Source organism: Podarcis erhardii (genome assembly GCF_964252035.2).
Source record: "Podarcis erhardii genome assembly, chromosome: 2".
NCBI classification, from domain to species: Eukaryota; Metazoa; Chordata; class Lepidosauria; order Squamata; family Lacertidae; genus Podarcis; species Podarcis erhardii.
This window is the reverse complement of record NC_138498.1, coordinates 50261330-50272934: the sequence shown is the minus strand read 5'-3', so window position 1 is coordinate 50272934 and position 11605 is coordinate 50261330. Positions and strand designations below refer to the sequence as shown.

At 41.8% G+C, this 11605-nt stretch overlaps 1 protein-coding gene across 8 annotated transcripts in view; it reads right to left on the bottom strand.

The window, feature by feature from the left end:
* Positions 1–11605, bottom strand: part of KCNIP1 (potassium voltage-gated channel interacting protein 1) — a 573342-nt gene that overhangs the window by 458352 nt on the left and 103385 nt on the right. The gene's annotated exons all lie outside the window — the stretch shown is intronic.

Genomic DNA, 11605 nt, shown 5'->3' with positions numbered 1-11605 from the left:
TTTGGACCAGTGAAACCGACCACCTGTCTCCTTAATCCTTGCCCATCCTGGCTCCTAAAAGCGAGCTGGGAAGGGTTGGGCGATGAGTTCCGCAGGGTGGTGAATGACTCCCTCTGTGAGGGAGTCTTCTTAGACTGGCTTAAAGAAGTGGTTATTAAACTGCTTCTTAAAAAAATGTATTTGGACCTGGCCAAAGCGTATTCACTCCCATCATTCAGTCCAGACACTGAGGTCCTCCTCAGAGGTACTTCTGCTGGTTCTCTCATGGAAAGAAGCAAGGTTACAGGGATTCAGGCAGAGGGCCTTCTTGGTAGTGGCACCCTCCCTGTGGAACACCTTCTCTTCATATGTCAAATAAATAAACAACTATCTGACTTTTAGAAGACATCTGAAGGCAGCCCTGTATTGGGAAGTTTTTAATGTTTGATGCTTTAGTATGTTCTGATATATGCTGTGAGCCCCCCAGAGTGGCTGGTGAAACCCAGCCAGATGGGTAGGGTATAAATAATAAAATTATTGATTGTTGTTGTGTTAATCTCCCTACAGCAACACTGAATAAAAGATGCATCCTCATTACTGGAGACGAGCAACTCATATTAATACAAAATGTTAATCATTACAAACTCCACAAAGGCACACCTTTATTAGGGCAACCAAAATGTCACAAAACAGTAAACAAGCTTGGCATGAAAGCCATAAAGAAAGGGAGTGGGAATGATTGATGGGACCTGAGACCATGTACCAAGTTTTTTCTGCCCCTCCCTTCATCCTTGCCAGAGGCTGGAGTGGAGAGGATGGCACTGGCAAGAGGTAGGCAAGGTAATAGACTCAGATCTCCTAGATGCTATGCAGGTTTCAGGTGACACTTGGGGATTCAGCATTGAAGAAATACAGGGATTTTACAAGGAACAAGACAGAGGGCTTTCTCAATAGTTGCGCCCATCCTGTGGAGATGCAGGTAAGCATGTACTGTATGTTGCTCTAGCCTCCTCATAAAGAAAAGGCAGCATATAAAATGCAGCTAATAGATATAATAAAACTAGCTTCAAAATCCACCCTTCACCATGATGATCTTAGGCAAGTCACTCACTTTCAGCCCAATAATCATGTATAAAATAGCCATAAGAAGCAAGGTCTTTAGTACCACAGAATCTAAAGTTTAACATCCATTGGGTAGGCCTAGAGCTTGGAAATGTTTACCCATAGTCTGAAAAGAGAAGAAACCATAAACAAATTAAAAAATATCCTTACTCCTATTGCCACAAAGCAGATTATTTTCAAATTAAATTAAATTGCAAACAAAATGCATGTCTTTGGCTGTATTCAAAGTACAAAAAGTAATAAAGTAATAGAGGCCCCAAACCAAAAATGTTCAAAGGCATGAAAGAAAAAGTCAATTAAAAATATTAGATAGAACCTCCAGGAAGCAGATGAGAAGAAAATGACTTTCTATAATGCCACTTTCCTCTCCTTCCCACTCCCTCAATCCTACAAAAGGTGGGAGGACTATTTACACACACACACACACTTCTGAGTTGTGTTGTTCAGTGTGCAAGGTGTCATTTATTTACTGCTTTCTGTGCTACCCTCTCTTCAAGGAGCTCAGAATAATGTACATGGTTCATCTCTCTTCCTTGGCTGCCTCTTTTATTTTTACACCCATTTAATTATTTTATTCTTTCAATTAGGGTGGGGATAGGGAATCTGTGGACTTCAGCTGCCATCAGCTCCAGCCAATATTGACAATCATCAATGTGATGGGAACTGGAGTCTGACAACATCTGGAGGTCAATGAATTCTCCTTCTTGAAACAGAATTAGGCTGAAATGTAGTTCTTTGTCATTTGAGGCCAGCCTTAACACATACTGTATCCCAGTCTAGTTGTTGGACCTCTATTTCTGATTTGCAACAAAACCTGTGGAGATAAACTACCTACTCCAAATTAAGTGGGAATTGAGAAGATGCACATGTTTAGCTTGGCTTTCAATTCTGCTGCTTGCCCCAAAGTGCCCCCATCCTACCAGTCCAGCATGATACAACTGCGTAAGTCAGAATGTTTTACTGCCAAACACTGTCAGATCCTCTTGAGACCCCTGAAGATCCCATGATAAATTGACAGCTGGCAAGATGCAGGACAGTGCTGCTGTCTCAGTTGTTCTTTTGTGGCTCTTCACAGCCACATTGCATGAAAGTATGCAATTGGAAATGCCTCTTCCATCTTTTTTACTGCTTGTCTTAAATCAATGGATAAAAGCTGAAGGGAATTTTAGAGGGAAATGAAGGTCTTCATTAAGTAATTAAGGCCATAAACAAAATGATTCAAGTGGATGCATGCCCACTTTGAATTTATGTGCTACTGATTATCACTTTAAATGCATTACTTCTAAATCCTCACAAGCAACAGACTATGGAAGGCGGCCATATTTCGCAGTCATTGTTCAAAGCAACTCTAGTAAGTTAAACAGAAGAGCTGTTTGCAACACAGACTGTTTAGTTAATAAAAGTGCTTCTAGGAATATTCCAGAGGTGACTACAGACCTTTAAGGTCAGTCAAACATACAGCTATTTCTACATAATTTGTCAAGAGAAGCTAACCCAATGAAGTTATAGAAGCTTTAAACAAGGCCTCTGCATGTTTCCTGTGTAACTTTACCTTTGATATGTTAGTACTGTGCCATCAGTCAAACCTAGAACAAAGTTAGTGTGACTATGTCTCCTACAGGAGAGAGGACAGTCCTTGAGGAACAACCCACCCATGAGGCAAGGTGAAGCGACTGCCTTGGGTGGCAGAATTCACAAAGGCAGCAGATCCAGCCTCAAAGGAATGCATCTCCCAACGCTGCTGCCACTGCCACAGTTGCGGCCTGTTCTTTGAAAGCCGGATTTGCCTCCTCCTTGGCAGCCCCTCCCCCAATGCCACCTCTGCAGTGGCCTCTTGGTGAATAGGAGGTGCTGCTGGTCTCCTCCCAGCTTTGATCCCAATGTAGATCTTTATTCTCCCCACCTTGTTCCTAGTGGGGGGGGCACCATTTTGTGGTTCACCTCAGGTGTCAAATGGTCTTGTGCAAATCCTCAGGTAAAGGGCTGTTTAGCCCAAATCTAGTTTAAAGAACTATAAGAAGAAAGAGGCGGAGGCTTCAAATTTGTTATTTATTTATTTATTTATTTATTTATTTATCATTATTATTCTTCTTATTATTTTCAACAATTCATATACTACTTGATTACAGTCATGATTAAGTGGTGCAAAGGAGACTCAATATAATGAACTAACAGTAAGTTAAAACTATCAATCAGAATTTAATTAGAAGCCTGCAGGAATAATAAAAAAAGAAGTAGGTACCAGAGGTTCAACAGGGTCTCTGATCTCAGCTGGAAGGGAGTTCCATAAAATTGGGTCCACAATACTGAACAACAGCTCCAATGGATAAGAGCAAGCTTTTGAGCACTAGAGCTGTGTCCTGGCATACCATATGTAACTGGTAAAAGGCACTCATAGCCAAAGAGGCTAGCTGATCCTCCAGTTACAAAGATGGACCCAGGAGCATCACCAAAGTCCAAATCTATTCTTTAATATGGAGTGCAATCACTTCTAGAACAGGCAAATGGCCAATCTTATGGACCATGGGAACAACCAACCCACAGTACTTCTGTCTTCCTGGGGATCAAGCTCAACTTACTGGTCTGGACCATTATCTAGTCTCAGTGGTGAAGTTATGAAGAAGTAGACCTGCATGTCACATCAGTGTACTGATGAGACTTTGCCTTCAAACTCTGAATGGCCCTACCCAGTATAGCTGCTAAACAACATTGGAGACAAGATTGTACCCTGTGATACACCATAGTACAAAGCTAATGGAGCCAAAACACATTCTCCCTATGCTGCGCTATGGACACGATCCTGTAGGTAGAAACAGAACCACTTTAGAACAGTGCCTCCAATACCCATTCCACAGAACTGGTTAATGAGGTTACCATACATATAAAAGACTAAGCAGGACACAGGTCACTCACTCCACTATGGTTAAAACCTTTCTCAGCGGACCAAGTCAGGGAACATGTAAGTTTTTATGTAGTGCTGAAAAAGATGTCAGTGAGAAAGCATTCCACTAATGGGGGGCCAGAACTTAAAAGACCTTTGTCGCAATCCTCTGAGCCTCTCTCAAAGAAGGAAGGAAGGCCTCAGATCCAGAATCAAGGGGCTGGATAAATTCATATCAAAGTTAGCCATCTCTCTGTAGTGGCAAGGTTTGGCATGAGGGTGCTTTCAAACAAAAGATCACATTCATGAGAAAACTATATCACCTTTTGAATTGTTTTCCCCCTGTATTATTTCTAAAGTCAGCTGTCTTCAAAAGACTTCAGCAATATCTTTGTATCCTAAACTATGAGGAATTTATTTATTTTTTCTTTTCAGCAGCCATTCTAAATAAGCCAGTGTTGTCTGTATTACTGCACATTCCAAAATATATTAGCAAGTTTCCATGCCTAGTACCTATTTTATCATATCATTTCTAAAATACAGATTTCTACTCACATTTGGAACTTGTCATTTCAGTCTCAAAAGCACAATGCAGCAAAAAGGAGAAAAGATTGAATCTGCTGCTCCTTAATGAATAGAACTGAAAGGCTTTGAAATATGCTTTCCAGACACATATGGGAGAGATGCCTTCCTTTACATTCTAGTAGGCAATTAGTTTTAGATTAGCTGAAATGGGCTACCTTCCCCTCTCAATGAGCTTTTGAAATGCTAAACATCATCTTACTAACATCCCAATTTGCAGCTATAATCTCTGAACAGGAACATTTAAGAAACTTACTGGCTAGAGAGGTGAAAATGACAGAAACCTTACAAAGTTTGTTTGCATAGAAAAGGATCAATCACAAAACAACAATTTTGTGCTTTATATGCCATTTAACAGCTGATGTAAGCCCATGGACACAGCTTAGAAGTGGAACATACAGTGGAGCATATCACATTGTTCAGAGACAATTCTATGATCTTTTTTCTCCTCACCACAGACCCATCCCCAAGATGACTTGTACACCATTGGCAAGTATGGGAAAGCTGAGGAGAAAAATTGTGGCTTTGCAATGTTGTGTAGCTTTTGCAGGGTACCCTGTAGGAAACAAGAATTGCATAACTACAGTAGTTAAAGGTTGCTGATCCACTTTCTTTGGCTGTTTTCAGCTTGTTGGCATCTGCCCAACCTACCCAGTTGTGGAGTTGCTGGTGACTTACCAAAACCAGAATAGCGTCCTCCACACACACACAAAAACCCCTTAAAGTGGCCAGGAGAATGAGTGTTTCTTTTCAGCTATTCTACACTACATTGCTGGGGGCAGGGGAGCTGTACTGGGTTATACTTTAATTTGGTTACATGTAGAGATGGATGGATAAGCCAATATATCAGGTTTGTGCCATGCTTGCATGCCGCTTTTGCAAGTCTTCTCCATCATATTTCCAGAATACACACAGTTTATTTTTTAATTCAAGTAGGAAATACAGATTTTTGAATGTTGTTTCCCTGTTAATACACAGCTTAAACAGACTTTATCTCAAAGACAAATTACTAGTGTTTTTTCATCCAACAACTATGTGGCACAATTGCAATTCAACAAGGGGCCATTGTAGTCACTGTGGGCTTCCCTTCTGTTGCAAATAGCACCTGCAGAAGGTTCCACTTCAGATCTGGAATGCAGGGGACAAATAGTTAAGAGCCCATCACCCATACAATCCTGACTGAGAGGTCCTGCAACAGTTTATTTTTAAAAAATAATAATTTTAAAACATTCATGCAATACCAATTCTATGAATGTCATGTTTTTGTCCTTAAATGAACTCTTACTACAACAGTACAAACATACATAGGAGCAAAATTGTGTGTGAGCACATGTACATACATTCTAAGCCGAGTTAAACTCATCTTAAATAATTTTTCTTAATAAAATTCCCAGGCTTATCTATATGAATCCTACATTAAAATCATGTCTGCTTTTATGAAGGGTGCACAATGAAGGGGGGAGGGGGACACACCACAATATTTAAGCACAAGCAGTCTTTAAATAGTCATGATATATATGCAGAGCTCAGAAGTCTGCACAAGGCATCTGAGTGATGTTTTCAGATACCGTTGCAATAATGAGTGATTAAGTTAAAAAACAACAACCATCCACATTCCTACCAATAGAACAAATGTTCAAAATGGACCTTCTGTTTTAAGCAAAGTCAAAACGTACACTTCTCTGTTTCACTCACATTTGTGATGAGGTGACAGATGAGGACTTGTTTCAATGGTCTATTTATGCAGACAGGCAAGCATTCCATTAATCTGATGTGCTATTCTTCCCGTTCAACAGAAACCACCTGGTGATTTTTTTTTATCACCAACAAGTATTGCTGTAGCAACTACCTTATGGACTTCCCTCCCTTTCTGTCAGGGACAGTCAAGAGTCTGAAGGGTGGGCAGAGTGGGCAGGGGGCAGGGGGGCAGAAGCTTGATCCAGGGAAAGGGGCCAGTGATTTGTGGGGTTCTGTGCCACCTGTGAGCCAGAGGGAAGACGAAGAAGCTGGGCAGTCATAGACAGAAGTGGCAGAGGCAAAGGAAGTGTTGCAGGAAGACACAGAAGTGGAAGAGAGAGTTGGGTTGTTAGAATCTCCTCTGTCCCCTATTTCCAAGGATGAGGAGGGAGTTAAAGTTACTGGAGAAGCTGGAGCTCCTATGCAGGAGAAGTCACTGTTGCTTGCACACACCACATCAGAAGAGGGAGTTTAAACCTGCTGTTGGAGACATGTTCATGCTGTTGCTCCAACTATCCAGGTCGAAGCACAGGTCTGAAGAAGAAGATGCCTAGCTGGGTATTTAACAGCAGTGGTATATTTGATTCTTGCACCTTAGGAGCTGCTGTAATTGAAGGCTTTGCCAATAAGTAACCAAACTTCCAATTGTGTGTCCTCATTGGGGGGCTGGGTGTTGTTGGGACACTTTTAGTATTGCAGGCACCTACTGAAGACCACCATCCTCTGTCAACAAATCTTTGTGATCTTTCCCAGTCTGCGTCAGTATGGAAATTGTTTTTTAAGATGTCTTAAACATTTTTATTTTATTTTATTTTATTACTTAAAGTTTGCCACTCTAGACTCCATTGGGAGGAAGGGTGGGATTTACATTAAATTTTATAAGAAAAAGCCGCTGCCCATCAGAGTAGGTGAGACTGAGCTCAGTGTCCTAATGGTCTCATTCAGTACAATATCAGTTTGTATTTTCAATACTTTATACTAGGGTTGCAATTAATTTAGTTTCACTTATAGGTTTCCATTATATTTTGACAGCCAACATATGAAAAATCGTGATCATTTAAGTCTGTTGAAAGCTTCCTCTTTAAAAGGGGGTGGGGTGGCAGATGGTGTTCTTTGTTAGCAAACTGCAGGATAATAGTGAAGATCAAAAAAGTCTGAGACATTTCGAAATCACACATGACTGGTGCACATAAAAAAAGAAAAGCTGCCTGATGCTGAATTCATCCTGATCCAGACATGACTGCAGTGCTACAGCAATATAACAGACTGCTAGCACACAACCTCCTCTGCAAAATTGTTCCCCATGTCTTGCAATTCCTTCCTGGTGATTCTACCTTAACTTTCCTTTTATAGTGAATTGCCATCTGTTTAAACTGCTTCAGCTGGAACTTCCAACTCAGCCTTCTCTCTGCTTAAAATTGATTAGGATAAATTTCTAGGCCACTTCATGCATGAAAACAAATGCTGATTGATCAAAGAACAGCTGGAAACCATAGCAAAAAAGATGCACTTTATCATCTCATACCACACCTAGAACCCCAAAAGGGAATCAAATTAGTTTTCTCGCAAAATATGGGAAGAAAATAAGCAGAGAAAATCAGTTAATAAAACTAATGCATATCCTGTTTGCCAATAATGAAAGGAAGCTATGGAGCTAATTGGCTCCACATTACGGTATATATAACAGAATGAAGAGCTTTCTGCTTCTCTTATGTGAGAAGAAAAGTAAATTTAGAATAACTAGGCTTTTTAGAGCAAGAATTAGTAACCTGTGGCCCTACACATTTTGTTGGACTACAGCTTCCATTCTCCTGACCATGGAAAGGCCACAGGTTCTCCCTGACTGCATTAGACAAATGGTGTCACGATAATGAGAAGTCTGTCATTTCCTCATCAAACACTGAATTTTGATGTTTAAATCAGTCACTAGGACACAACACAAGAAAATGTACGATAAATCCAACCTACAAAGTTAAACTAAAAAAAGTACGGTAAGTTGGATAAGAATAAAAGATGTAGAATACTTCAAAATAAATTGACTTGTCTATTCAGGTCAAAGCTTGATCAAAAAGAAAAATGGTGGGCAACTGACAATTGGATACTCAAGCTTTGGAATATGTCCAAAAAGTGTAGTTCACTGCACACAATTATTGGAAAATAAAACCTGCTACACTAACTCATATACCATTGTGATTGGTACTACCTATGCATAGCAATTTCATGGTTATGAGTGTATGGGGTGTTAGAGGAGGGGAAGTGCCTCTGGTGGAGGACATTTCAGGTTCCTTCTGGAGTAGGTTGTCCTCTTTTGGTCCCCACTGCACTCAGCTCTCACCTGTGGCTTCTAGAAGGTGTCAGCATGTGACAGCAACCACACCCCAGGAAAGGTTTCGACTGGCTGGCTAAACCAGGTGAGGGTAGCCAATGGGTCTCAAACCCTCAGTGAGTTAGGGACTTCAATTATATATGAAGACAGGTTCTGGTGGACTGAGCAGACGAGTGGGTCCAATGGTCAAGAAGGCAGTTTCTGCGTGCACTGTAGAGGAAATCAAGGGGTAGATGGAGCTCATCAACCTGGGAAGTAGCACATCTAGAATCATAGAATCATAGAGTTGGAAGAGACCACAAGGGCCATCGAGTCCAACCCCCTGCCAAGCAGGAAACACCATCAGAGCACTCCTGACATATGGTTGTCAAGCCTCTGCTTAAAGACCTCCAAAGAAGGAGACTCCACCACACTCCTTGGAAAAGGAAAACTCTGATCCTTAAGCCTTTGCTGCTTTGTGGGATATATTTGGGAGAGGAAAAGGCTAAGGAGTAAACCCTACACAAATCCGGAGTGCTTGCATGCCTCTTTCTGGCTATTCCTGCAGCCGAGCCAGTGCCAAAAGTATTGCTCTGCTATCCTTTGGCCTATACTGTATCAGCGAGGCTGAGAGGGGAGTCTTGTCATCTGGATGGCCCAGGACCTCCATACACACTGCCCAGGTTTAAACCCTGGGGAAGTTACTTCAGTGCTGCTAATGCAGTGGTTTGACTTCACCCCCGAAGGCACACTCCACTGACTCCCAATTGAAGGTCTAAGGAACATCTACATACATAGACTTGTAGATGTGTAGGGCTCTTTGCCTGAAACCAGAAACACTCTTTTTCAGGCTTCCTAGTTGAATGATGAGAACCCTACATTCAAGGGCTCTTTTCCATTCCATTTGTTGAGAAACATCTCCATGTAAGATTTTCAGGAGCTTCTGAGTTCCTTTGTAAAGTCAGGGTTTCAAATTACAGAATTACACTGGGCTTTGGCTCCACCCTGAGGTAATATTCTGAAAACACCTAAGGCCTGTAGGGGGAAGATGGGGCTGAGGGTGCAGAGGGGAGAGGGAAGAAAAACATGACGGCAATAATAGATAAGAAGATGGAAGAGAAGAAGATCTTAGAAGAAAAGTTGAGCATTTAGTAGAGGAGGAGTTAAAGACCTAAAATTGTATTTACTGCTTCCTGTCTTCTCAGGTGGCATAAGCCATTCTCTCTCCTGTGCTTTTCACCCCAAATGAGAATAACAGATTATGCATAAACAGATTATCACTACAATTTTTCTGTTACTATGTCATTCACCAACATAAAGGTAAAGGGACCCCTGACCATTAGGTCCAGTCCTGGCCGACTCTGGGGTTGTGGCACTCATTTCGCTTTATTGGCCGTGGGAGCTGGCGTACAGCTTCCGGGTCATGTGGCCAGCATGACTAAGCCACTTCTGGTGAACCAGAGCAGCGCATGGAAACACCGTTTACCTTCCTGCCAGAGCGGTACCTATTTATCTACTTGCACTTTGACGTGCTTTCGAACTGCTAGGTTGGCAGGAGCAGGGACCGAGCAACGGGAGCTCACCCCATCGCGGGGATTTGAACCACCGACTTTCTGATCGGCAAGTCCCAGGCTCTATGGTTTAACTCACAGCGCCACCGACCTGATTAAATACAAAGATCAGAATGCAGCAAATAATCCTTCCAGGTGACATTTCAGCTCTCCATTCTGCATCTCCATCCCGTCACAGCAAGATCAAGATGGGGGAAAGTTAAGAAAGCAGATTGAACTCAAACTCTTAAAATGGATACTAACCTCAACTTCATTTAATTACAAGTTCATTTTGCACCACTATAATTATGAAAGTAAAGTAGATTCCCCAGACAACACACATTGGAAACTTCTGGATTTGTAGATGTTTAGACTTTTAGCCCATGCACTATACAAACTTTTACAAACACATTGAGAAGATACTTTGCACTATATGTTAAGGGCTTTTAGGGTGCGCAGCTCCAATTTTTTATTTTGGCCACCTGTCCTCCAATTTAATATTTACTGTGTAAAGAGTTTACTTATGAAATAAGGATCTCATTTAAATAGTTAACCTTTCTTCCACTGCCAGCCAACAAAATGTGATCACAACCAGCAGTCAAACCAGTTCTCTTATACACATGCAGCCTGTTATTACATACATTTCAATGACATTTTATGTACATTTCAAATGCAACACATTTTTAGCAAAATATAAGAAACATTACACTTGCTTACTCTCATACAAACAGTTTTTTCCTCTGGAATTCCATGCTATCAATCCCACCAATCCCACCTAGGGATGGGATCTGTATACTAACTGATAAGCAGGATGGACTGAACTTTGCTTTGAGGAAAATACGAAAGGGGTATAAATAGCCTCTAGCCAAGTTTCTTTCTCCAGCACAGAATGTCAATTCTTAGCTTTGTACCAAGGCAATGAGGGATGCTCAAGTCCTCCAGATCTTCCTTGCCCACACAAGAGCACTGCCAAAAATATCATTAGTTTAAATTGGCAGGAAATAAAAGTATTTATCCAGCAAATGCCAGCATAAGGATACCTGGCAGTTCTTAAACAGTTAGGCACTATTCAGTCTTCTTCACTGAAGCATGCTGCCAAACAGAATGCTATCCATCAAACATCTTAATCCAGGGGTCGGCAAGGTTTACCTCGCCTGGGCCGGTTCACTCCAGCGGAGATCCCTCAGTGGCCCACATTGTGCATGCACATGAGTGCATGCGCCCATGATTTCCGGCGTCTATGTCTGCGCAGACGTGATCTGTGCCTGCACAAACACGTTTTTCGGTGTCTGTGCATGCGCAGACATGATTTCTGGCACTGCGGAAGCAAGTCCCTGCGCCATGCTGCACCGGTTTAGCGCAGTGTGCAGGGACTCGCCGAACAGGCGGCTCGGTTCAGGGGCGGCTCGTGGGCTGGTTAAACGACCCCCATGGGCGGCTTGTGGCCCA